Source organism: Ornithodoros turicata, chromosome 10 (assembly GCF_037126465.1).
Source record: "Ornithodoros turicata isolate Travis chromosome 10, ASM3712646v1, whole genome shotgun sequence".
Classification (NCBI taxonomy): Eukaryota; Metazoa; Arthropoda; class Arachnida; order Ixodida; family Argasidae; genus Ornithodoros; species Ornithodoros turicata.
The window spans coordinates 22,705,879-22,727,694 of record NC_088210.1 but is presented as its reverse complement, the minus strand read 5'-3'; the positions used below and the strand labels follow the sequence as shown (position 1 = coordinate 22,727,694).

At 44.7% G+C, this 21,816-nt stretch overlaps 1 protein-coding gene and 1 long non-coding RNA gene across 3 annotated transcripts in view; one reads left to right on the top strand and one right to left on the bottom strand.

Annotated features, from left to right (window-relative positions):
- LOC135371073 (zinc finger protein castor homolog 1-like) overlaps nt 1–21,816 on the bottom strand; it is a 278,514-nt gene that overhangs the window by 168,477 nt on the left and 88,221 nt on the right. For both annotated transcript variants that reach the window (XM_064605057.1, XM_064605059.1), the window contains one exon: nt 19,350–19,451. The gene's annotated coding sequence lies outside the window, so the exon portion shown is untranslated. The remainder of the gene's footprint in view (nt 1–19,349; nt 19,452–21,816) is intronic.
- The window catches only part of LOC135371075 (uncharacterized), a 198,797-nt gene that overhangs the window by 155,621 nt on the left and 21,360 nt on the right, over nt 1–21,816 (top strand). The window lies entirely within an intron of this gene.

Sequence of the window (21,816 nt, the reverse complement as noted above, 5' to 3'; positions counted from 1 at the left end):
CAGGCGGTCCCAGCTACCGCTTTGATGGATACATCCGAGCAGAAAAAAGTGCTAGGATTACGGACGGGAGAAGGTCCGGACATTCTGAGAGGTAATAAAGTGGACGACCGAGGTTGTCACTCCGAGACCCGCCCCGCCTGGAGAGGCGTGTGGACGCGGAATGTCGGTTAACAGCAACGGGTACCATTTCGTAATGGCTATAGCATAAGCGATCGCCGAATTCACGTTGATAGTGCGGTTCGTCTTAATGTGGATGTCCTCGTGACGTTTAATGCTCTCGGAGACGTGTGTCATTGGTACGTTGGCTCGCGGTCAAAGGCGCAGGCGTAAAGTTTCTTGATAGACGTAAGGGTTCTGTTAAGCGAAACACAGCGGGGTCCTCGGGATTCCAGTTCGGTTTGCTGTTTCCCATGCAGTCAGTCCAATTGGTTGACGTTGGAGTGGCACAAGTCAGATCGGAAACTTGAAAAGTCGCTTTCGCTGAAGGAAGAGCTTTAACGTCGCGAAGGAGAAAATAGCTGTGACATCTACAGATTAATTTTTTAACGCCTTGCAGCGTGTTAAAAGGGATGTTTGTGTAAATGAACATCAGTTTTTTTTATATATATTTCGGACACTCAACTGAAAGGTGCTGTAACAGTGTTGAAAAAGGTGTTTTCAGAACACCCATCTTGAACAGTGTTTCCAATAGAATACGTCCCACTGAATCGGTGTATATAGTACATGCTCTTTGAAATGGTGCTCTTTGTAGAATACACCATTTAGAAGGGCGTATTACGAAACACCCTTTTTTATGGTGTGAAGGCTACGCCACAAAAGTGCGTGTCATAAATATTTAGTCATAGATCAGGCCATATCTAGAACATGTACATTGTTTATGGGCACCTGAAAAATAAACGGTTGAGCTGGATTAACTCTAGTCGAGTTGGATTAAATCGCAATTAACACCCGTAAAAAGAGTGTCTAAAAATTATGTCGTCTTCTGCAACGCCGCTATATCTTGTAACGGCGACTTTTTCACCTGAAAACGCGCAACCTGACTCACGAAAGCCCGTAATTCAACGTCTCAGTTTCAACAAAAATTTCAATTAGGAGGAATTAACCGGTAGTGCAATCCTTACAGCTGTGTGTGGGAGAGATTTACTAAAAACAAGATTTCAGCTAACGCGTAACGTCGCAAGAAACACGTGGCATAGCATGCGAACATTTTTCACTAACGCATGCAACAACATAATTATACACGCAACCTCTCTTCTTGTACATTGCTGCGCACACAGCCACATTTCCTTGCCCACAAGCTCTTTTCAGGACGTCTGCAGCGACCTCTTGCAGTCTTTGCGAGACTCTCAAGAGTTTTTCCTTCTTTCTCGCAATCGTGTGCCATTGAATTAACTCCACTTTGCAGGCCAGCTCATAATTTAGCGAATAATGGAAGGGGGACTCCATGGGCGCGTAGCCTACATCAGCGTCCTCTTTTCCACACAACTCCAAACACAAGTAGAAGAGGAAGAGAGAGAGAGAGTCGTATTAGCATGACCATTTGCTCCTTGGCTGCTCTCACATGATCTTCACCCGTTCGTTTTCCGCGTCGTTCGAGTTTCTACGCTGCGGGCGAGGCGAGGACCACGTCACTCGACGTTTTCCCACGGTCCTGCTTTGTCCTTGTTTTCGGCGGAAAGTGGAAACATATAAGAAGGGAGGAGGAAACCAGTTGCCTTTAGACTTCACTTTTGCGGAAGCGACCACGTAACTGGTTTTATCGCTCGTGATGCGATACGAAGAACGGCGGCGTAAAATGGCTGCGCAAGGTGTTCTCTCCTGTGCATGCCTTGTTATCGGAGGCAGTTCGTGCGTAATAATATGGGGATCTCGTGAAGGGCAGCTAGGCTATTACATCAACATTCGAATACGCGGTCAGCTGTCGTTAGAGGACGATCATTCCTAGTATTTCAATTACAGGTGTGTGTTTTTTTTTCTTTTGCTCCGGGTACAAGTTCTTTCTTTCTTTTTATTGAATTTTACCACATTAATAAAAGTACAGGTACAATAGGACTGAAAGGGCAAGCCCTTTTTAACAGTCCAGGATAACACCAGAGATAAACTGAATACCAGTCACGCATCTTGTGAGGAGTACAGAAAACGTCAAAAACAGGAGAAAAAAAAAAGAACAAACAAAATCTGGGGAAAACATACAAAAAAAAAAAAAACGCGCACAAAAACAAAACAGTTGTGTCGTGTTGCAGGATGTGCATTTCTGAAATACATGCTGCCGTCGCTTTCATCTTCACAATATTTAATATAAAAAGTGAAGCATGTACATCAATATGAGAGAGAGAGTGGTAGAGTACCACTCACATCAATGGGATAGAGTATCGCCCCTGGTGATGAAACTCCCCATTCATCATCTCGCAATAGAGTTGTTGATGTTATAATTCTCCTCTTACCATCCTCCATCCTCCTCCTCTTGATTGGCATCATCATTCCAGCAGTTTTCCACTAAAGTAACTGATGCAAGTGATGTGGAGTTGCGGGTCTCACACGAGTATAGTGAAGCCAAAATCTCCATTTTATTTTTTCTTCAAATCAAATCAATCAAAATCAAATCTCGGTTTGTCGAAAACCGTCGGTTGAAAAACTCCTCAGGTAAAAGCGAGCGTACTAATGTTGTCTGAAGAGACGAAGCCGTCCGTACTTTCACAAATTCGTGAAATTTTCATAAATTCTATTTGTGTCGTCGCCTCTGTTGTACATGCCACTGCCGCCAGCGCCATCCACGGTATATACATTAGACCTGCTTATTACCTTCTTCCACTCCTTCGCACCGTGTGCACATACAAAGTCAGGAGGCGTCTGCGCAGATGATTTCGAACACAGGCTCTCTGTAGCTACCACTGGTGGTCCGTCTCCATATATAGCTACGGTCGATGAAAGCGCGATTCTGATTGGCGGGTTCTTAACGACCACGTCACGTGGTCTAACCTGCACTGGGCGAAGTGCTTCCGATGGGTCTCCCATCCCACCCGCCTTGAAATACAGTCCCAACACGTCCGGAAACACCACTAGAAGCTCCGGTTGCACGTTGCAACACCGTTTTAAAGCGTGAATCTTTTCGCCCTTCTTTACGGGATACCAGCTGGTCCGGCTCACGTCAAAGTTAGCTTGAACACCGCTCCAGCGCCTGCGAAGCGGGAAAAGACTAACTGTGTATAGATGACCAGAGAAACCTCCGCCGTTATTTCTATTATTCCTACTGAGCCTCGCGCGGGTCCGCCTGTCTAGGGTCGCGAGCCCCTGTAGAGGCCTACGGTTTTGGGTACGCGACTCCCGCAACAAAGGCAGTTTGCGCTGCGTGCCTTGGTCTCGTTCCTGTGTGAAATTGGCGCTGACGGCAAGTTTAGACTTTTGTGCCTCTGTTTCTGTTGTTTCTCTGTTTCTTTCTCACTTTTTTCCCCTGCTTTTCCTCTAATTTTTCTCTTCCTCCATTTTGCCCCGACTATTTGTGACTGCTGTGTGTGTCTCTTCGTACAAGTGTCAATGCACGTTCCTGCACTCTTAAAAATGACGGTGGTAGTGGTGATGGCGAAAGGGCTTCACAGAGGTGGGCAACGTCACGACTGACGCCCTAGGGGAATGTGCGTACTGGGTCGACTTCTAAGCGGGAGGCGTACGCCTTTTTTGCGACAATTATTAACAGCAAAAGTGAAAAAAGGTGTACGCCTCCCGTTTTCAACAAATCAATGAATGGCGTCACGTCAACTCTTATGCGAGCTGCGCAAGATAAAAAGACGAAGTTCTTGGAGGAACTTCGTCCTTTTATATCTCCTGAGACCGGAGCCATAGTCGGTATGCGCAAAGTATATTCAACAACCTCTCGCATTTCGAAGCAAACGATCGCTTGTGGAGAGAAATTCGCGCCAAAGCATCCCATTAAAAATGCGCGGAACCGTGTTCGTAACCTCCCCTCTTATAGTTCGGCACGGAAGGAAGAAACCAAGGACACGAAGCGCGCGGAATCGTCGAACAAAAACGGCACGCAGATTAACATCCGATTATAGAAAGGATGCCCTGTACTCTTAATTATTATAATTTCTACTTATGCCACTTTACACGAACGGCATATAGAGACGAGGAAGAATCTGCTCCAGTACAAGATTATTAGGCAGACGTGTCTACACGGAAAAGAAAAAGAAAGAAAAAGGAAAAAGCGTCATAGAACTGGTTGCTTTTGTTTATTGATGCGAACACGTTACAGACTTTTATACGAGTAATTTGTTACGACGAACACGGAAAAGCAAGCGAAATATAGGAGATCGCGAAAAAAAAAAAAGAAAGAAAGAAAAAGTGTGCATGCCACTGGTCGCGTCTGAATATTTTCTTTTTTTGTTTGTTTGTTTCGAGTCTTTATCGACGTCAAGCTGTTCGGACACGCAGTCGCGGGATGTGAGATAGTGGTTTGTTTCATCGATGCACGAAACTAAGAAAACAGGAGAAATGAAGCATACTACTGTAAATGAACTGTAACAGGTGATGGTTGTTACTTATGGAAAGTAACTGTTCTGAGGCTCAGAGAAACTGACGAACACACAAGTCTCAAAGACCCTGAGCCTGTCCTGAGCCTGTCCTCAAAAAGGACAGACTGAATAATAGCAGCCGTCGAAACAGCTGCACAGCTGAGGTAATCCAACCACGCTCCTTTGATTGGCCGTCAAGTGCGCTAAACCACTACGCTGCGCGGACGCGGCTTACCGACGACCCGCCAGGCGTCGCCGGCTTCAAGATTTTTTTCCCCCATCCTCACTGTTTCTGCTGTTCAATTCTTGTGTTCGAAATGCGGGATTCGAAATAGGTGTTCAGTACGCGTAAATATATTTGATATAACCGCGTCTCGCATAACTCGAGTGCTCTCCCCGTATAAATCACACTCGGTGATGTTTCAGAAGAATGCTGTGCTCCGCGCCACAGCAGACCCCCCAATGCTCGAACAAATCTGACGCAGCACGACAGATCGAGTCAGTAACCCCTTCCCGAGCAGTATGTACATAGAGCAGACCTTCTTTTTCGTCAGCTTTCACTTCTCATTTCAGCGAACGCGCTTCCTCCAAATAAAGGCACGGCTTTTAACCCACTCGCTACGTACTACCAGTCACGAGATTTGACTGCGTCGCCTTCATCTTCGCCAAAAAAATGCATAAACAAGGTCTATACTGGCGGTGACCATATAAGAGCTCTCCTCCTTTCCTCCTCGTCGGCCTTTCCCCATTCCTCAGCGGTCGCCACACAGCTCAGCAGAAAGTCACGAGTCGACAACCGAAGACTTTTCCAGTGACAGCTTCGAAACAGACGCCACGCTCGCGGTCTCTCTGTCACCAATTACTGGTTGAAAGTGACGCCGAGAATGATGTCTTTCTTTTTCCCTCCCCCCCCCCTCTCTCTCTCCCTCCCGCTAGTTTACGCTATTTCGATCGACAGAAGACCCCATTTTTCTTCTTGGGTTTTGACTCTATACTCTCCATTTTGACACCCAAGACGCGCGTTGAAACCTCTCGGGAACGTGTAACCTGTACAAAGTCTGCGGGCACTCGCAATTTTTGTGACTCTCCCCTCCCCGAGTTGACGCGCTGTTGCGCCTTTGTGAAGCCCGGGCCTATGTATGACACAAGATTCTTGGAAAACAGCCAGGACCCGTGGCCTGCCAATCACGCTGTGTGTGCGCGTTTCGAAAACCTTCTGGCGAAAGATGCGGCAACTGTGCGGTCATCGCACATGTCGGGTGTGTTCAGTGAATTAAGTAATGAAATTTCGTTGTTCCTTCACGTATATAGCCAATCGGAGTAAGCGAAATGCAATATAAATGGTTGCTGATAGAATAATGTTCTCGTCGCCATCGATGTATAGCACTGTAGAGACAGGATCGAAACGCCAGGTTTTTCCCTTCTCATTGGTGTTTTGAGCCATATTGTGATTATTTGGTTTTGAGGTTAAACCCGGTAAAAAGCAGTTCCCCCCCCCCCCCCCCAATTTGCATGATCAAAAAAAAAAAAAAAAAACAGAACCCCGAAAATCAACTATAGGCAAGATGCAGATTCAGCGGGCACTGGAGAATGGTAACCGTGATGGGAAGTACTTGAAGTATACCAAGTACTCAAGTACTACTTCACGTAAGTTTCCCAGTACTTTTACTTTGAAGTACATTTCAATTCGTGTACTTTGCACTGTATACTTTAAGTACTTTCTTCAGTACTTTCCTTTCAGGTATACTCGTTGGCGATTGTTGGTCGCAAAATAATTTCTCTCGGTTCATATTAATGAGTCAGCTGTAAACTATCCACGTTTTCTAAATAATACTTAACAAAAATGCTTTCTAAAGGCTTTCTAAATGTAGCAGTCGAAACATGGTTACCTCATCTTTTCTCACTACCAACTGTTGAAATGTCCTGCAATACGACCTAAATTTGTAATGTACCTGTACTTTTTTAGTACTTTAAAGTACGTTGCCATGTAGTTAAAGTACAACAGATGCTAGGTACTTGGTACTTCACTTTGAGTACAATTTTGAAGTACCTTGACGATCACTGCACTGCACTGCTAAGCTTTGAGCATTCGGAACAGCCACTCGGCATTTCGTGCTCATTTTTAATTACTATTATTTTCCACCCGATGTCGGCTGATGTTACCATATTTTACAGCTCCGAACGTAAAAGCAGAGTTTTGCTCACCCGGGTGTCTAAAAATGATTCGCACATAAAACCCGAAAACACAAGGTTCTAAGTACACTGGAGGTCAAAATATAACTTTCGGCGTATAACGTTACCGACCTCCGTATGATTTACCGACGACGTCGACACTTGGTATTTTTCTCTCAGCGTGGTGCCTATATATCAAACGAGTGAACTTCGAAGTGTGGGATACGACTATATTCCAACCCATCTGTCTTCGTACACCGAGTCGTCTTATTCTGTCCATAAAAAAGAGGAAAATGCGATACGCTGAGAGAGAGAGAGAGAAAAAAAAAAAGAAGACACAAGGTAACACACGAGCGTAGCGGACGTATTAAAAACAGGAAATTGCAAGTATAAACTGTTATGGCAACGCACACATAAACATTTTTTTACTCGTTATTCGAATTTCTTTCTGCCTTATTCCTCTCTCTCTCTCTCTCTCTCTCTCTGCCATTTTGTCACCTATTATTATGTCACCTGCTGTATTAAGGAATATGTACAACTACCGCGAGATTACATATTTGCATCTTCTTTTGATTGGCTGCAGACCCACGTACGACACTTCCGCTCTGCCTTGTAAAGCACGCCCACGCAGTCATAACCAAGCCAAGGACAGAGGCTTGTATGTGTATCGGGAATATTGAATACGTTCTGAACAGGGCTGGCTGCGTCACGCTGAAGCACGCATTGCGAACTTTTTATATAGTGGCGCCATTGTATCCAGAATATATGTGATCAGATCTCTTTCAACCATCAAGCGAATGACAAGAGAAACCGAAGAACTGGATTGGATTTAGATAAAACTATAGCATGCTTGCGGCTCCGTGGCTCCAAACCGAACGTTATTTCCTACCTGTACGTCCTTGCCGAATTTTCCTTGCCTATATAACACGAATCATGCACATTTTTCATCGTCGCGTTCCGTTTATATGTCAAGCTGCATTTAAACGCTGCTTTGGATTCGTAGCTTGAGCCCTTTGACGCTACGTAAGGAAGGCATGCAGCGCTCACAAGGTCGCAGCGCACTCTGTGACTGATATCGGCATATGTGCTCGACGAGAGCGGTGACGCTTGCATTACGCTGACTTCACATAGGTATATACTCGTCCATGTCTCAGGGGTTGTCGATAGGCTCGTCACAGGGCCTGTACGTCGCATCCAAAATAAGCATGCAACGATAAAGCTAGTACGGGCTGAGCAACCCTAGACATCGTAGCTTTGAGATCAGAACGTTATTCTTCAGCAAGCACAAGTCTTCCAGCGTCCATTGCCGCTTTCTTGAAATAAGATCCCGCACCTGTGGACATATACTGTATCTTATACTTCTGAACAGACCCTGATGAAAACCTGAAGTTAGGGTGGCCAGGCCCACCAACGGCTGCGAAAACCGTGTTATGAGTGCAGCATCTATGGATGCGCCACTGCAAGAGGCGCGTCAGTGTCATTCGGCGATGTCGTTACAATCGGTTCGGAATACTTCCTACTCTTGTGGAGTACACTCTAAGAAAAAAGGGTGTGAAAAGGTGGTAAAAGAAATTATCATATATCCAAATTGCTACAAAAAGGCGTACGTCCCCCTCGCTCACCGAATCAGAAGCGGTAACCCGTAATTACCGGTAACCCGGTAATTCGTAGGTAGCAGGTAGAATTTTGCAACCTTTTAGGTACAACATGCGACAACTAGTATATCCGGTAGAAGGTGTAACTGCTGCACTTTTTTTTTTTTTCTAAGAGTGTATAATAAGCTGGAGTCTTGTGCAGTCAGTCGGTATTGGCAACTTTTCGTTATTTATATTGAAAAACGCATGTCCTATGTGAAAAGAGGCAGCTCCTAATTGTTTTCCGCTTTGCAGTGTCATACTACACTCTTAGAAATGAACTTCACCGCATAGCACGCTCCTAGCCAACCATAATCTCGAATGATATCGTTATCTGCGTGACAATTATGAACAGCATAAGTGTCACAAAAAAGGCGTACGCCTCCGGTTTTCCACAAATCAGGGCAGATAACGATATCATTCGGGATTATGGTTGGCTAGGAGCGTGCTATGCGGTGAAGTTCATTTCTAAGAGTGTAGGACGACGAGCTGACAGGCACTTGATATCAACAGCCCTAACGCCGTCTGAAAACGAAGACATCACTCGAAAACTGCCTTCTTCGTGGCATTACACCCCACCAGTATACATAAAGCTCTGCGCATGCGCAGATTGAGTACGAAAAACATGCTGGGCAGAAATTCACGATCATTTTTCAAGGAGGCACACACAGAGCGCGATAGCATCTTGCGCGTGCTCTCGTTGCAAGCCGACCTTACGTGGGTGTTTCCTGCGATCACGCGGGCCTTTAGGGTTATTACGAGGACTATTAAGACTACTCAAACGTCAGTGAGGCCCACAACGTCGTGAATGTCTGAGTGGCCACTTTGCGTCCACGTTGTTCGGCAAATGGTCAGTCTTACGAACCAGCCGGTGTGCTCACGTTCATCATCCACCCAAACGTTGTGCCAAGTCGGATGAACTTGTACGGACCAGTCTATGGTCGTGTACAACCTTGGCAGTGATGGGCAAAGTACCAGGAAAGGTAATTTAAGTAAAGTGTTAAGTACTTGCGAAAATATGTACTTTAAATACAGGAAAAAGTCCTGCCGGTGCTAAATACTTGAAGTCAAGTATGAGGTAGTGAGAAATGTACTTGAAGTACTTATTAAGTACTCTCAAGTATAACATGTCGTTTTCATACCACGGCTTTTAGCTCTTTATACGGAGACCACACTCCCAGAACGGACCTTCACCGCATAGCACGTTGTCCGCCCACCATTGCCACGAATGATAGGGTTATCGCTTCTGGTTCGAAGAGCGAGGGGGCGTATGCCATTTTGTAGTAATTTGGATATATGATAATTGCTACAAAAAGGCGTACGCCCTCTCTCTCTTCAAATCCGAAGATAACCCTATCATTCGTGCCCTCTTAAAAATGAGTTTCACCACACAGCACGCTCCTGGCCAACCATCATCCCGAATAACAAGTTCTCGCCCCTGATTCGTTGAAAACGGGAGGCGGAGCCTATTTTGTACATTACGCACGTGCATAGTGGTACAAAATAGGCTCCGCCTCTAGATGAACCTCCACACCACAACGAACACCATGCACTCTTGAAAATGAACTTCACTGCATAGCACGCTCCTAGCCAACCATCATGTCGAATGATATCGTTATCTGCCCTGATTTGTTGAAAACGGGGGCGTACGCCTTTTTTGTGACACTTATGCTGTTCATAATTGTCACAAAAAAGGCGTACGCCTTCCGTTTTCAACAAATCAGGGCAGATAACGATATCATTCGAGATAATGGTTGGCTAGGAGCGAGCTATGCGGTGAAGTTCATTTTTAAGAGTGTGGTGGCAGGCTGAAAGCATGTGCCGGTTTTGTCGTATACAGCGAACTATAGCAAGGCTGACAGAAGGATACTTGACGTATTTCAACGCAAAAGTATAGAAACATGTAGAAGTAAAATAGAAAGTATTCCTAAGCAGGTTGACTTGAAGAAAAGTAAAAGTACCCCAAAAGTACTTTAGGTACTGCGTATCATATATCCAAATTGCCACAAAAAAGGCTTACCCAATCGATAACATTGTCATTCGTGGCATCTGAGTGTAGGGGTAAACAATGAGTTCTAGAGTGCGCATTTTTGGTACTAACAGGTATAGCGCGCTGTTCGTCGCATAAGCCGTTCTATAGGCCAACCAAGGTTCAGAATCGTATCGCTTTTTCAGCTTATCGAGGAGACAGGCAGATATCAAACGCGATGATGACTGGCATACAGCGTGCTACATGCGGTCAAGAGCGTTCCCTGTTAGTGCAAAAAAATTTTCTCCCTATAACAATAACACATAGGTTGCGTTCGTTTATGCGACTCGAACAACTCGAGAGCCGAGAGAGTAGACTCTTGGTGGGCGAAAATGCCGCGGCGCGGCTCTCATGACGTCGCCCACGTGACACTAACTCCCGTTCTAAAATTCGAGGATTCAACACTACACTCTTAAAAATGAACTTCACCGCATAGCACGCTCCTAGCCAACCATTATCTCGAATGATATCGTTATCTGCTACGATTTGTTGAAAACGGGGGGGCGTACGCCTTTTTTGTGACACTTATGCTGTTCATAATTGTCACAGAAAAGGCGTACGCCCCCTGTTTTCAACAAATCACAGCAGATAACGGTATCATTCGAGATAATGGTTGGCTAGGAACGTGCTATGCGGTGAAGTTCATTTTTAAGAGTGTAGAGGTGCTCAAGAGTCGACTCGCAGCGACTCTCCTTTCGAGGTGGGTCGCTAGAGTCGATGACGACCGATGGCTCTCATACGTCACGACTCCGACTCGCAGGTCGCGCGAGTTTAATAAACGAACACACCCATAGAGACACAGTGCTTCGGAAAGTTAGCGATAAAGTTCGCAGGTGAGTCTAAGTATTACATCTTCTGCATTCTTAAAACAGAAACTCACTGAATAACACGCTCCTGGTGCGTTGAATACGAGAGGCATACGCTTTTTTTTGTTACATTTATGCAGTTAAGTTAATTGTTACATGTGGCGGTGTCGCAAAAGGCATACGCGCCCGCACTTTCCACCAATCATGAGTGCTTTATGTTTCCGTGTCATGTTGTGAAGACTTGTTTTAAGAGTGCTACAGCATTATAATACTTCAATTTGGTGTACTAGAATATACTATATGCAAATACATTCTAGAATGAGTATTGTAATACATAATATAGACATACTCTAAAGTATGACAGAAATAGCATCGTAATAGCGGAGAAATACTGCAAAATTTTGATATAAATAGAATCATAATTACTATTACTGCTCACCCCTGGTCAACAGTAATCAACTGTTGAACGACAGCTCCTAAATGTGTAAGTTATAAGAAATAAGCAGATTTTTTTTTGTCTCTTTTGGGTTAGCAAGATAGGGTATAGACGAATGATGAACTGCGCACGGTACACGAAAACAAAAGGAGATGGGGAAACATAAAATGTACAGAAAATAATGCGCACATTAGCACGGGAACGAACTTTTAAATTTGACCGCCATCATGAGGAGCGTGTGACAAACCCTATAAAGAGGGTGAATAACTGCAAAGCTATATCTGTGAGCCATATTTTGGAAGCGATCTTTAACAGTTTCGCATTTTCGACGCAATCTCGTATCCTAAGTTCAGACTTCACGAAATCCTCCGAAAACAATCATCATGTATCTCATTCGTCCTGATACACACCTGGTCGCATTGGATGTCTTACACCCGAGGAAGGAAAAGGGGTAATGGAAGATATACCCCCCGCCCCCCTTCTTAATGGGACACAGCGTAATTTGAAACTGCAAGGTCTGCGTGATATGAGTCAGCCAGAAGAAATAGGTGGCTGAGGAGCCCATTGTCTGACGCTCGCTCTCAAAAATTGGTTCCCACTTTTCTGAGCCCGCGCCCAAAATAGTCGACCCACGCTCCAGATCCAGCCCGCATTTACAAACAGACGCGGCATGTCGAATGGCATGGACGCGTATTTTGATTTCATATTTTCGTCCTCCCGACAATCCAAATTCGGTCTCCCGCAATATAGGAATGAAACCTTTTGTAAAGGCTGCCAGAAGCCATCCCATCCGGCCTTTCCGACCCATTTCGAAAACGTCGGATTTTCATGCATGCAGCGTGCCATGCACACAACTTGCATTCTTCGCGACGTTTTGTTTTGAGGGACTCTAATTGATAGTGTATGTGTTTCGCTACTAAAATTCCTCCGCTCAAATCGCGCATTGGAAAGACGGAACGGAAAGGTTCCCGCTCTAGGGCCACAAATATAGAAGGTCTGGTAGCTTCGCTATTTGGAGGATTTTATCAGCAGCACAGACGCGCTGAACCGCTGCATGATCTCAGAAGCGCTCTGTTTGTGTTCGAGAACTTCGCCGCAGACCAAAGAACTCTGAAGGGCTCCTTAACGTATCTCAATATAGTACTCAATATGAGGCTGCATACTTTGAATGTGAGCCCTTGACCACTCAACTGAAGAAAAATGCGTATATGAAGGGAGAATGCACTACACTGTAGATGTACACTCTTAAAAATGAACTTCACCTCATAGCACGTTCCTAGCCAACTATCGTCTCGAATGATATCGTTATCTGGCTTGATTTGTTGAAAACGGGAGACGTACGCCTTTTTCCTGACAATTATGAACAGCATAAGTGTCACAAAAAGGCGTACGCCTCCCGTTTTCAACAAATCAGGGCAGATAACGATATCATTCGAGATGACGGTGGGCTAGGAACGTGCTATGAGGTGAAGTTCATTTTTAAGAGTGTACGATGAACTTTATCGGAACATCGACGAGTGAAGTGTGCAACTTAAATGCTTAATACGGGAATAAATCATATATCATTTGCCATTAGCCCCACACTCCTAAAAAAATTGACTTCAACGCATATAAAGCACGCTCCTAGCCAACCATCATCTCGAATGACATCGTTATCTGCCCTGATTTGTTGAAAACGTGAGGCGTACGCCTTTTTTGTGACACTTGTGCTGTTCACAATTCACAAAAAAGACGTACGTCTCCCGTTTAATAGAAATTAGGGCAGTTAACGCTATCATTCGAGATGATGCTTGGCTAAGAGCTGCTATATGCGGTGAAGTTCATTTCTATACTCTCAGAACAGGACTTCACCGCATAGCACGTTGTCCGCCAACCACTGTCACGAATGATAGGGTTACCGCTTCTGATTCCTTTCCTTTCCTTAGGTGATCTGCACGCTTAAAAATGAACTTCACCGCATAGCACGCTCTTAGCCAACCATCATCTCGAATGATATCGTTATCCGGCGTACGCCTCTTCTGTGAATTATGAACAGCATAAGTGTCACAAAAAGGCGTACGCCTCCCGTTTTCAGCAAATCAGGGCAGATAACGATATCATTCCAGATTATGGTTGGCTAAGAGCGTGCTATGCGGTGAACTTCATTTTTAAGAGTGTGGGGTAGCCGGCCCTCGTGATGAGGGCTACAATCCCCATTTTTTCTTTCAGTCATCATCATTCGAAGAGCGCTGTGGGCATACGCCTTATGCCTGTATCAATTTGGATACACTATGATAATTGCTACACAAAGGCGTACGTCCCTCTCTCTCTCTTCAAATCAGGAGCGATAACCCTATAATTCGTGGCAATGGTTGGCAGACAACGTGCTATATGCAAGGTGGTGAAGCTCTGTTCTGAGCGTGCAAGAGTGCATCATTCTGACCTTCAGGACGCCAACAATCATGTGGATTTACATAAATCGACGTATAATTGATACACGTGAGGGATACACCAACAGCAGCTAAGCATGCGGGAGGTACGGTGGTTCCCATTCCCATTACATTCCCGGAGTAGCAGAACTTGTCAGGTGACAAGTTCAACCTCTCAATATTATTTTTAGTCCGTCCAACTCCATCCATGAAGGTGTCATTTTCCTTGGACACCTTATATACTGCTTTTCAAAAGATCTATTAGCAGTTTCAAAATTGTACACCTTTTTACTATGAAAGGCTATGGACAAGTTTCAACAACACCGGTTAAGAGCTGATCCGCGATCAAGCCTCTTTCTCTAACGTTAAGCTAGTGGTACTGGAATTCACCTTACGTCACTAACAAAAGTTATTGAGAAAGAATTGACGGCTAATAGTTCAAGTTTTAGAGACACTTGATCTTGGTTTAAAGTTAACCGGCGTTGGCGAAGCCGTGCCCATATCGTCAGTATACAACGCCATCATGATGGGTTGCTGTTTTGATCGCGATGATGACGAGATTTATTCCCGTTTCTGTAGTTGTGATATGAACCCCAGAAGAATTGTCGATCTTCCAGCCTAACCATTGTAGAGATTTTCTTCAGTTCACGTTCTATACTTGAAGTATACATGTCCATTTTGCACAATAACATAAAGCTATGGAACATTTTCTTCAATATAACTGACAAAGAAGAAAGTCACACGCATCACGTGACAAATGGAGGGCGGGTCGACGCAGACAGACAGACAGATCACGAGACTTCATGACTCGTCGAAGGTCGAAGTGTCGATATTTCCGGAACAGTGTTTGATGCCCAGCATCGTTACTTTTTTTTTTTTTTTTTTGTCGCTTCCAGTAAAAAAAGGGGCCAGGACATAAATATCGTGAACAAACTGCTTTGGCTTTCAGTGCATGTTATGCCTCGCACGCAAAAGCGCAGCTATACACGAGCTTATAGATAGCGACATCTGTCGCCCTGCACGAGCAGAAGCGGTGTATTTTCTCTTTTTTTTTTCTCTCGACGGCCTGTCAAGTTCGAGGTCGATTTCGCCTCCCGAACGGAACCGGGAACGAGATTAATGATACTTTGATGGTCAGAGAAGATGATGATAAAATGGGCCGATTTCCCGCACGTTCCTATATGTTGCTTCTGTGTAGAACGACGCTGTCGCGTCTGTCGTGTTGTGTCAAAGGCATATATACACGCCGTGTATACCAACATGAATGCAGGTGGATCCCTTGTTAGGCCCACCATGTCAAATGTGCAATAAAAGACATATTGTGATCGATCATATACGTGTTTTGGGCACCGCTTTTCTTCTCGACTGTTGCGCCGTCCCGGGTTCTGTCTTCTTCCTGGAGGTGTCGCGCTGAGCATGGGTGCAGCGCGGCTGCTGCTGGTTGTCTCACGTTTTCTGACGTGTGTGGGCAGCAGCCAGTGATTAGGTAATTACTACTATACGGTACGTCTACGTGTTAGGCATAACCGTTTTTGCTGCTCCGCCTGCATATCCCCTTATAACCGTCACCACGACGCCAGCAACGCTTGTGATATCCTTACCAGAGAATACGATGGTATAGGGATGTGGCCCGTGTTGACGTTCCGTCGCGTGCAGTCTATTTTTTCTTTCTCTCTCTTTCTTTCTGGCTATCTATTCAAATTATTGTGCAGCGGATGTAACAATTGTACTTTATATTTGGTGTTTAATTGTTTCTTTTGGCTGAACAGTGTTACAGTATGGATGTGTAATAGACATCCCTGTTTAAACTAACGGCGCAGCGTTCTGATCCGCTTATGTATTCTTGTAAATGGTAGTTGTAGAGGGTGAGAAACAAAAATAAAGAAGAATACGATGAAAGCTCAATCGCTTATTGGGTGACGGCAAAAACACATAAAAAAACAGCGTATAATAGTATGTATGACACAACTAACAAATGGACATAAAGACGCGGCGTTTTCAGGTATACAGCAGGCTATGATTTCTTTGATATCTTTCTAGTATTCAATATTAGACGATTGTATAGTGCTGCTGTGGTAAAAAATAGTGAAAACCTTGCATAATGCCTCGCTTACATTGCATACTACGAAAGCCCCGCTTAATAACATTGCTTGTGTCATCAAAAGACGGCTTCAAGTTATAGGTTACAAGGAAACCTTCCGCGTGCAAACACACACCATTTGGTTCGTCTCGGTAATGAAGCACGTGTAGTTTATATGTATTTTTTCCTCTTTTCAGCACCCTAAGGTTACGTGAAAAAGGGGAAAGCAGCAGGGATTAGCAAATCGGAACATGCTTCAGTACTGTTACCAAGCCGACTGAATTGGCTCACATAGTAGTTTGCTCTTTAGTGGTAGTACTCGTACTAGTTGTAATAGTAGTACTCTTTAGCAGTAGTTACTTCCCTATATAGTTGTAGAAGTCGCATTAGGCGAAGAAGAAACAAAAAAGTCATCCCTGAAGTGCTTCAGCATGCTATAAAAGAGCGCATACCGTTTGTTTTATCAACCTGCACACAAGCATGAAGAAACCTCAATGACCTGCGGCTGCACAAAGGTTCTTGTTGCGTCAGAGAGGACGTGTTTTTTTTTTTTACAACGCCCCGGCTAAATCTTTCTTAGGAAGTACGCATACACACACGACAGGCGACTCAAAGAAACTGTCGTGTGCGAGCAATTTGCTCACCGCCACGAAGAATGCAAACGTGTGGTGTAAACAGATCCCTTTTTCTGCATTCCCTTCGCACTTTTTACCGAGCTCTTCAAAGACGTCCGTATATGCCTCCAGGCCCCAGCCAGCGGTCGCGTGGACGTCGAAGAGGAACCGTACCCGGACAACAGCTCTTAATACCTATGGTCCGACCCCCCTGTAATGCCACCAGTCAACAGGAGGGCTTTGCATTGTTGGCTTGTCTGCGAGGAGAAGTGCCCGGTCCGCGTCTCTTGTTGCACGGGACCCCAAGAGTCGGAATAACAATCTTAGTCGCGTGCGGCGAGAACTATGTACGTGGTAACCCAAGGAGGTAAAAACGAGTTTTGGGAGACCACATGGCTCCAGATACCATCCAGTTAGGAGGAGAAGAAGAAGAGTTTTAGTATACAGTGAACCCTCTTTATTATGACCATGGTCGTTCCCGAAAATTTTGGTCATAATGCGGAATTGTCATATTAACGGGGGGGATTGCAGATGTTTCACTGCATTGTTCCCCAGGAGTATGGTCGTAAAGCGCGTATGTCAGATTATCGGGGGTCATATTAACGAGGGTTCACTGTAGATGGAAATGGGTCTTGATAACGGACCGGATAGCGAACAACTTCATTTGAATGATGATGATTATGATGATTGGGGAGTTTCATCGAACACGATATGCCAAAACCGTTATCCCTCGGAAATGGATAACATCACGCTATTCGCTGATCTTTGATAAGTTGACAAGTAAATTAAATTAAATTAAGTGAATTACAGTAGTAGAATTTAAAAAAATATGGAGCAATTGAATTCGGCACCCGACCAATTCTGCAACTCCCTTCGATCTTTGATAGCTTCCTTCGCCCGTATGTTTCAAAAATGCCGCCGATGCTGCACAGGATTTTGTCAGGAGAGTGTTATGCGGTGAAGCTAGGTTTGAGGTAAGATGCACCACCATCCCATCCCATCCCATCCCATCCCATGGGAAACATCCCATGTCACCATCACTTTTCCATCATTTATTCTTGTTGTTGCACCACCGACCATGCTCAAAAATCGAGGCAGAAATTTACAGCTTCCAGATTTGTTTCGGCGAATTATGGAAAACTAAGAATCAGCTCTTTCCTATATGCACTGCCCATATACTCCGTTCCGTCATTTTGTTGAGCTGGCGTCGGGGCATCGCGCCGATGCTTTGAAATTAATTCTATAGAACGCGTATTTGCTTGAAGTGTTTCGAATGGCAAACATGCCACGTCTGCAATTTGTAAAAACGCGGGGAAATAAATATCGAACGGGTAGTTCACCACCAAACGCTTTTGATATTCGTCTTATCTTTCTTAAAAACCAAGAAATTTTGTTTTTACGAACTCTATACTCTTCTAAATTTCTCTTCTGGTAGTGGGAAGCAGTGAGAGAACCATTCAATAATACATCTTAGCGGTACGGAGGCAGTGCTATGACGTAATCAAACCCGAGCAGCAATACGCATAGAGCGCGGTCCATCTAGCGGCGTGCTTCTGCCCGAGCAGCACAATGTACTGAAAGTCGAGTGCAATGGGGGTGGACGGGTAGGTGGAAGACCTTGAGCAGACCCGTGAAACTAAAGAACTTTAATAAGACACATACCGTCCACCCCCAATGCACTCGACTTTCAGTACATTGTGCTGCTTGGGTGGCAGCGCTCCCAAGTTTATATACGTACGTCGGAAATATCCAATCGGGAAAACGTACAACACGGCATGATACAGTCAATACTGCAAGTCTTCGTGTGTGGCGAGTCCTTCTCAGCACTATAGCTCTCGTTACACGGCCAGCACTAACGGAGAGAACATATTCATATATTTGATCGATTCTTGGAAAGATGCTGGCCGCAAGACAAAGGTAAATTACTTTACATATACTAACCAAGTTAGAAAGCTACATGCGGCTAATAAACGCTCGCTTATCCAACAAATATTGTAAACGTGAAGCGTTTAAAACCGCATCTTGTGATGAATCAGTCGTGGAGTGGAGGAAAATGAGAAAGAAAATATGCAATCAAGTATATTCAAAAGTAAGTATATCAAAAGTTACGATGCTGCTTGAGAGAGAGAGAAATACATGATGACGATGATATGGGGATTACTTCCGATGCTGTTTGAAATATTCACTTTCCACTGGAAAATGCGGCAGCAGAACATCATGAGCGCAACATACGAAATGGCCGCTACTAAGCCATGTTGTGTAGCGTCGGTTGTTCCCTGGTGCAAGGATTCATAGTTTGATGAAGTGGCACCCGGTCGGTAACGTTGTCGTGACCCACGTATAATTGGTCGCCGACACAAAATGTGTGCCGTTGTTGCGATCCGCGACTTCTATTGTCTGCAAATTAGGGTTAATACTCGAAGCGCACGTGCAGCACGAAGTATATGCGCCAACGAAAAATGATGATCATTATAATAATAACGTGTGGTTTATAAAGCGGGAAATCACAGCATCTTGACTACAAAGCCCGCGTTGCGAAAAACCAGGTGCTATCGTTAGCCTTTAAAAAAAAGATACCACAAGAAAAGAACACCGTTACGTATTTCGGAAGCATATTGCACAGCCTGAGAATCACACTCGAAGAATGAAAGCGCGTCACCTGCTGTTACCGCAGTGGTCGCAGATCAGATTCCATCCACGTCAACTCATGGTGACACTCGAGGTCAGGTGTTACGACGTCGCACGTTGTCCTCGAAGACTTCTGCGAAAACCAGAGCACAAAACTAACGTCACCATCCGACAAAACAAGGAATCACAATCACGGCTCTTCCACGCACAAGCACCACCAAATCCAACCGTCTGTCTGTTCATCTAACGCAGCGACGCAGCCGCGAGCGACGACGTCCCACCGCCAGACTCTCTCCAACAGTCCTGGCTGCAACCTATCGCACGTCGCATGCTGCACCGTTTCGTCCGACACACGTTCACTTGGGAGAAAAATCGCCACGCCAAGGGTTTCGTCCAGCGCCGAAAAGATGGCAATCACGCATCCACGGTTTTAAAATGGCTCGCCCGTGAAGCACAGCAGAGAGTCCAATCGCCACCAGTCGCTTACTCCGATCGAGAAAGAGCTCCCGCGCACAGCCCTCCTCACCCTTTCTGGACGTCACCGTAATTTCGCGAGCATCTTCCTTTCCCTAATTCCACCCCACCCTTATTTGCCTCCTCCCCTTCTGCCAATTTTTATATGTATATATATATATCTGTTTTTTTCTTTTTAATTTCTCGCTTCCCTCCTTTTTGGCTCCTCTTCCCTTCCCTGGTATTTTATCCTTTCCTTCCCAACGATGCTCTAAACTGTCGGTCCTCCTTTGACCGAAATTTCTTTTCAGGTACCGTTTGAAAAATACGAAGCTATCGCCCAAAAACGCACGAGGCTAAGATTGGAGAGCGAGAGAGAGAGAGAGAGAGGAAAAAAATCGTATCCACGGATGCGAAAGGGGAGAAGAAAAAAATCGCGTCCTATTCTTCCTCATTTTTTTTATAACTATACGGCGCAGAGCCTGCCTGTTTTTTTGTATGGACTTCCCTATAGCTGAAAGGGGAAACGTCACACGGTCTGCTGTAAAAAAATAAAAGGAGTCGCCTAAAGGGTTGAAGTCCTGGGTCTAGGGAGCTGCGCACAGTGTTTGCTCACGCTTATTTTTTTACTTATTATATTTTCGCCGTGCATCTTCCGAATCCATTCTTGCTGTTGAATCCCGGGGGCACGCCTCTCTCTCCCTTTTTTTTTTCTTTCCCAGCGTATTTATCGTTTTCTCTCTCCTTTCTGTTTCATTCATTCATTCCTTTTTTTCTTCTTTTTTTAAACGCGCGGCAGGGTCTCAGCTGGAAAACGTAACGAAGAAAAAAATCAAAGCTAAACAAAGGATGTTGTACACATTTCTCTCGCGTACACAGGGAACTTGTTCCCAACCATCTGGATTCCGCGCGCGCGTGAACCGATGTTGCGAAAAAAAAAGAAAAAAAAAGATTTATTTATGCCGGATGGTGTTTCTCCGTTTTCAACTGTTATGGTTATGTTTCCGCGGAGATCCATATGCGAGCTCAATACTTGCTCTATGTACCATAGACGCACATGCTGTAAACATTTTTCAGGAACCCCCGGTCTTTCAATCTACAGACGCATGTATGTTCTCCCTCCGGTACAAATGTGCGTTATGAGGAAAGGGTGGGAGAGGATCAAGTTCGAATAAAGAAAAAAAAAAGGAAATGGCGCCGAGCTGAAAAAAAAAAGTGATTCGTGTGTAAAAAAATACATAAAATAGGGACAGAAAGACTGATGAAGGCGACTACACACCGCCAATGACGCAATTGACATCACGGAGTTTCGCAGTGAATAGCACATTGGGGTGAACGAACCCTAGCTGGATCAATTACGCCTATATTTTGCGGCATGGAAAACGATTCCTGTCCAGAAACCGGGTTGTGTACGTTGAGAATAATAAAGTGAAGGAGAAAGACGCAGTAAAGAATATTAATAACGCTAAGAATGTGAATAGTTCGGGGTATACATTTGTTTTCTTTTACTTTTCCTCCTGATTTTTATTTATTTATTTATTTTGTTGGCATGGCGTCTGGCATACTTTTGTACGCTTAAAGGTGGTCCTTTGTTTTTGTTGACATGTTTTCATTTCATTTCATTTATTTTTATTTTATTGTACCCAAGATAATGGAAAAAATTGAGATGGAGGAGCCAGAGGGAAACACCCGGTTTCCAACAATGTTCTACTAGTAGTGGAGGGAGTCAACAAATCTGATACTTCTGCTGCAATCAGTGTCAACTGCCTTTGAGCCAATGACATTTGACATTTCGAACTGCCGTGCAGCACCATCTAGTCCCAAAAGACGAACACACACGCAAAAGGAAAGAAGGGCAAGCTGAATTTGATCGCATCCAAAACTACCACGTAGCTGGATCACGTGATAGAGAAGTTAAACCCGACGACGCTCGTAAAGGACCGTGTCTGTGCAACTACCGCGAACTACCGTTCAGGAGAACGGCCCTTGGGATGCTCGACTGCCATTGACTTCAACGGTATTAGTGGCGAGTGCCGATGTAACAT